Raw genomic sequence first — 6938 nt, forward strand, 5'->3', positions numbered from 1 at the left:
TTCTGCTTATACTGGGTAAACAATTGTCTCCAGAAAATTGGAAAGATTTTCTTTAAATGACAGTACAACAAAATCAAATAATTAATATTAACATTTAATATTTCTGCATTATATAGATCACAAAAAGTATACAGGAATTATTGCTGTCTCAACAACAATAGCAATAATTTTAAAAACACATATGGCACCTTTCATGTAACAAAATATCCCAAGCTTCTTCATGGGAAAATTATGAACATAGCATGCTATAGAGCTGCATAAGAAATATTACATCAGATGACTAAAGGTTTGATCACAGAGGTACATTTTAAGGAGGAATGCAAGGGAGAGAAGTAGAGATGTGTAAGGAGGGAATTCCAGAGCATCCAGATGAAGTTGTGACCACAATGGTGAAATGATTACAACTAAGTGAAAACCGAAAGAACTGCGGATGCTGTAAATCAGGAACAAAAAACAAAGTAGCTGGAAAAGCTTAGCATGTCTGGCAGCATCTGTGAAGGAAAAAACACAGTTAACATTTCCGGTCCGGTGACCCTTCCTCAGAACTGTGGGCCCAAGCTATGTCTGCCTCTTTGTAGGATACTTGGAACAGCCCCTCTTCCACAGCTACACTGGCACTATCCCCCACCTCTTCCTCCGCCGCCTTGTGATCCCATGAGGAGCTTGAACAGTTCATCCACTTTACTAACACCTTCCACCCCAACAATAAGTTCACCTGGACCATCTCTGATACCTCTCTCTCCTTCCTGGACCTCTCTGTATCCATCTCTGGCATCCACCTGGAAACTGATATCTATTTCAAGCCCACTGACTCCCACAGCTACCTAGACTACACCTCCTCTCACCCACCTTCCTGCAAGGATACGATCCCCCATTCCCAATTCCTCCGCCTCCACCGCATCTGCTCCCAAGATGAGGCATTCCACTCCCAAACATCCCAGAAGTCCTCGTTTTTCAAGGACCGCAATTCCCCCCCATGGTGGTTGAAAACGCCCTCGACCGCATCTCTTGCGTTTCCCACATCTCAGCCCTCACACCCCCTCCCCGCAATAAAAACAAAGACAGAACTCCCCTCGTCCTCACATATCACTCCATTAACCTCCGGATTCAATGCACCATTCTCCACCACTTCCGCCACCTGCAATCTGACCCCATGACAAAGGATATATTTCCCTCCCCACCCTTATCTGCCTTCTGGAGGGACCGCTCTCTCGGCAACTCCCTTGTCTGCTCCACACTCCCCACTAGTGCCACCACCCCCGGCACCTTTCCCTGCAACCGCAGGAGGTGCTACACCTGCCCTTACACGTCCCCCCTCACCTCCATCCCAAGCCCAAAGAAAACCTTCCACATTAAACAGATGTTCACCTGCACATCCGCTAATGTGGTCTATTGTGTCCGCCGTTCCCGATGTGGCCTCCTCTACATCAGGGAGACCAAGTGGAGGCTCGGAGACCGCTTTGTGGAGCACCTATGCTCGGTTCGCGACAAAAGACAACACCTCCTGGCTGCAAACCACTTCAACTCCCCCTCACACTCCCTGGACGACATGTCCATCTTGGGCCTCCTCCAGTGTCACAATGATGCCACCTGAAAACTGGAGGAACAGCACCTCAAATTCCGCCTTGGAACCCTGCAGCCTAATGGTCTCAATGTGGACTTTACGAGCTTCAATATCTCCCCACCCCCACCTCATCCCAAGACCAGCCCTCCCTCTCATTCCCTCCTCCTCGAACTGTCCATCTTCCCTCCCACCTAGCCGCCCCTCCCTCCTCACTGACCAACCCCCATCCCAACTCCCTACCTGCACTCACCTGTACTAGTTTCATCCCCGTCTCCTTGACCTGTCCGTCTTCTCTCCATCTATCTGCTCCACTACCCACCTTCTATCACCACCTGTCCCTCTCTCTATTTATTTCAGAGCCCCCTTCCTCTCCCCCATTTCTGAAGAGGGGTCCGGACCCAAAACGTCAGCTTTCCTGCTCCTCTGATGCTGCCTGGCCTGCTGTGTTCATCCAGCTCCACACCTTGTTATCTCAGACTCCAGCATCGGCAGTTCCTACTATCTCTGAGAAATTTAAAATCTAGGCATTGCTGGATGTGAAGTTGGTCAGTGAGTATAAGGGTAATAGGTGAAGGGGACTTGTGTGATGAGCAGCAGAGTTTTGCATAATACAAGTTTAAAGAGGGCAGAAGGTGAGAGACTAGCCTTACAGACTCACTCATTAGCACTTGCTATCTAGACCTTGAGGTCCCATGTTTAAGACTCATTTGAGGACTTAAGCATGATTTACAAGATCGACACGGCAGATGTCGCAGCATTGATGGCATTACCGCTGAAGAAGAAAATGAGTTTCGGCCGAGACACTCTGGGCACAAGACGAGGGCTACAGTGCGGTACAAGCTGCCAGTATCTGAGGCAGAGTCAGAGGAACCGGATTTTGTGCAAAAATGCCCCAGGAAAAGCTTCAGGAAAAAGAACGGGCCTATGTCCCAGGAATTAGAGGAGGAGGAGTGTAGTGATTGGAACAAGGTCAGCTGGGTAGATCTCATTGAATATGTGTTCCCTGATTGGAGCTGTTAATCTGGTCCAATCAGGGATTCCTGGCCAACGGATATAAACAGGTGTGTCAGGGCTTCTGCTCATTCTAGGAGCCAGCTTTGTGCTAGCTGGGTCAGTGTCTTGTACCATGTATGTGTAAATAAAGGATGACTTGGAGTTGGGATATCTTCGTGGAGGTTTTCAGGACAATGTTCCAGAGATAGAAATACGCAGTCTTAGCGATAGTGTGAATACACAGTGGAAAGCAAACCTTCATGTCAAATTTGACACTAAGGTTTCAAAAAGGCCTGGCTTAGTCTCAGACAGTTGACAGGATAGAGTAATTAGCTTGAAACAAAATTTAGAGCAGGGATAAAAAAAAGGATTAAGTCCAACCATATTTAATTGAACAAAATTTTCTGCTCAGTAGTCTTGTTTAGCAGTTAAACACTGTGATAATTTAGCAACAGTGGATGAATTAAAAGAGATGGTAGGAGCGTAACATTGGGTGTAATCAGGATACATGCGAAAACTAATGCATTTCTTTTAAATATTGTTACAAAGGGGCAGCATATAGATGAGAAATAGAAAGCAGCCAATAGTAGAATTTTGGGTGACATCACAGGTAAGATGGATGAGCAGGAAGAGAATCCAATGCATGTTATATTCAGACTATGATCAGATAAGTAAGAATAGAACAAGGTTGGGATAGTCCCTTTCAGCTAAAAGATAGCAGAGAGACATTCAAGGAGGGTAAATAGTCATTGCTCCTGTTTAAAAATTAACACCCATCCAATTTTCTAATCTCAACTCATCAGGGTACTGACTCCCTCAGAGAGTACTCTTTCATCGTTCAGTAGTATGCCCATTGGCTATTGTTTTCATGGTATCCTTGATGACAAGTGCCAGCAGCCTGTCGAAAAAAGAATCCACACATTCTGTTGTCATCCAATGCCTGTATGTACATTTTTAGTAGAGATCACTATTCCCTAAATAATGTTAATGTTCTCTTCCCAGCATAAAAAGGATCAGAACTATACTCCAATGTTGAAAGTACTATCAGTGAGCCATCAGGATGCCTAATGCCCAGACCCTGAAGTTGTTTGAGTTTGATCCCAGCCATTATTTTGGAATCATACCTAATGGAGCCACCCAGCATAGACGTTGCTGTAGTTTGTGAGGTCAATCAGGGAACCTTGAATGCACGGGTCAATAGGCTGGAAACATCCCTGAGGAAGATCTGAGCAAAAGAAATAATCTAATTCCTCAGTAATGCAGCCAGACCGTTTATTGGGCCTACGTATATTCTAATGAAAGTAGGTACACATCATTCTGTGTATGCCACCTCTTGACTGAGCAGATGCAGGGATTCCCAATTAAATATTTCCTAAAACACAGAAAAAGTCTTAGAAATAACAAGTCCCTGTCATAGTTATGGGAGAACCTTGACAGAATTTCACTGTTAAAACCCACGGTTGATAATATAAAGTTTCAAAGCAGCATTCTTACATTGAAAAGTTTTTTTGGGTGCAGTAATGTTCCAAAGAATGCTGGACTAATATTTAATATTTTGTTAGGCATGTTTTTAAGTCCAGATTTTTTTGTTAGAAATTTTAAACATACATGGCAGAGACAAAGAGTTGAATTAGTGCATCAAATAGCAAAATTGCAAAGCACCAGATTTGATACCATTTTTGATAAACTTGTTTCTTTTCATCCATGTTGCCCCATCTTAGGGTATTTCATGTATTATGAAAATAAAGTAGATCCCTTTCAAGATTAAACTCTTCCAGGACTGCTGTCATTGTGCAGCATTACAATGACACTTTGTTGTTAAATTTCAAAATAGTGTGAAGTTTTAAACGCAAACTTGTAAAGGAAAGATTAATAGTTTATTTTGTATTTATTTGCCTGTGCACAGTGTAATGATATGAAATGCATTATCAACTCATTTACATGCAATGTTTCCATGACTAAATTTTTTAACTAAATTCATTGTTGGAATGTGACAAGGCCAAATTTAATGCTCATCCCTAGATCCCCAGAGAAGTGGGTAATTAGCCTTCTTCTTGAACATTTAGATAAATAATTGAGTAGCTGTCTAGTCCACTTCAGAGGAAAGTTGAGAATCAACCATGTTGGTGTGTAACCGGATTTTTAGAGACCACTCTGAGCAAGGCTAGCAGGTTTCCTTCCCTGAAGCCCATGTAGAAATCACTTGAAATTTTATTAGAATCCAACAGCTTCATAGTTAATTTACTGTATGACCTATTTATCTTTAGATTAAAAAAGCATGAATAATTCTCAGACTTCCATGATGGAACTTGAATTCAAGTTCTTTGTTTTAGTCTAAATTTCTGGATTACTACTCCAATAATATAACCACTGCACTCCTGCTCCCCAAAATAAAGTTACTTTAATAAAGTTGCTGTCTCTCTAAAAAAAAATGCTGCTCTGTTCTACACCTCTCTGATCCTTACAATGTTTAGAGTAAATTATCTTTTCAGATGTTTTGTAATAGAAACCATATGTGCATTATGAAAACTACAGAAAAGCAGTTTTATGCTCAAATGACATTGCTCATGCTGTGTTTGACTGGCCAATTTTGATGTGCTTAAAGTTACTCCCAGTAATTATTCTTGTGAGGATAAGTTTTATGAATTTGTGCTGACAAAAAATTGAACTTGGTGTTAGGGCGTGTTAGGAGTTTGGGTCGGTAGCTGAGTTAATTACTTAATAGTATTTATATTTTTTACATTGGCAGACTGAGTAATGTAAACAATGCAGCATGAGAGTTGAATCAGAGATAGTAGGAACTGCAGATGCTGGAGAATCCGAGACAACAAGGTGCAGGGCTGGATGAACACAGCAGGCCAAGCAGCATCATAGGAGCAGAGAGGCTGACGTTTCGGGCCTAGACCCTTCGGGTGCAGGAAGGTGACAGGCAGTTGGGTTTTGGGGAGGCAGTAGGGAGGAGCAAAGGCAGGTTTGGATGCTCTCAATATTTGAAACAAAGCAAAAATTAGTTTGAATGATCCATTTGTTGGGACAGGGGTACCCTTAGCACATCCAATACTCAACGTCAAGCTTTGTTTACTTAAAACAGATAAACACATTATGTAAATGCAGTTTGGAAGATTTAATGCCGGAGGGAAGTATACAGCAAATACAGAGGGATACAAATAAGTCCAAGGTGGTGGAGTAGCGGTACTGAGTCCGAGGACTTGCCGCTGGTGACGGCACTGGTTTTCAAGATAGTGGTGTTGGCAGGGCAGCCTCTGTGGTCAGCGGAGAAGGCAGCTCCTGCAGTCAGCATTAGTCAGCAGCAGCAATGCAGTAGGCCCAAATTGGTATTCCTGGCGGAAGTGGCGGTTGCATCAGTGGCGGCTTGGTAGGTCCAGTGTGGTGCTCCTGGCTGTGCAGAAATGGCAGCAGCAGTGACCCAAAGCGGGAATCCTGGAATGGACTGTGATGTGGGGCATTGTTTGGCCTGGACCCTATTGTGGAGAACCCCAATTCCAAACTACACACCTTCCCACAATGTTCAGCAGAGCAGATAAAGAACACTGTTTTTAGCTATATTTTAGTTAACTCTTAATATCTTCTGTAACTCAAAATGGTGCCAGAGCATGGCAACATTTTACACTTTTCAATATTTATTTGTTAAATACAAGTGACAATAAGTCATTCAATTCAATTCAATTCAATTCAATACAGGTCCACAATTCCTCGAAATTGGCAACACAAATGTATAAGATGATCAAGAAGGCATATGGCAAGCTTGCCTTCATCAGTCGGGGCATAGAGTATAAGAATTAGCAAGTCATGTTGGAACCGTATAGAACTTTACTTTGGCCACATTTGGAATACTGTGTACAGTTCTGGTCACAATACTATCAAAAGTATGTGGAGGCTTTGGAGAGGGTACAGAGCTGGTTTACCAGGGGCCTGCCCAACTGCTGAGAATGGGGTCTGTCACAACTGCCGAGGACCGGGGGCTGGCACAAATGCCAAGGACTGAGGCCGTCTCCAACCTGCAAGGACTGAAGGCCTGTCCAACTACCGAGGACTGAGGTTCATCGATACTGCCGAGTACTGGGGCCTGTTGAAATTGCCGAAGGACTGGGACCTGTCGAAATTGCCGGGGATCGGGGGGCCCTGCTGAAACTGCTGAGGACTGAGGGCCCGCCAAAACTGCCAAGGACCCAGGGCTGTCCAACTGAAACTGCTCAACCTCAGCCACAGAAAGAAGAAAAGATGAATTTGATGTAAAAGTTGAAATTAAGAAATAATACCATTAATAAGAAATAATAAAAAAAATGCAGCCGGTCAGCTGAAAGGGAGCGGAACAAGCCAGGAGCCACCATCATCAACCAGAAGGAGCGAACTCAACACC

Source organism: Rhincodon typus, chromosome 9 (assembly GCF_021869965.1).
Source record: "Rhincodon typus isolate 14 chromosome 9, sRhiTyp1.1, whole genome shotgun sequence".
NCBI classification, from domain to species: domain Eukaryota; kingdom Metazoa; phylum Chordata; class Chondrichthyes; order Orectolobiformes; family Rhincodontidae; genus Rhincodon; species Rhincodon typus.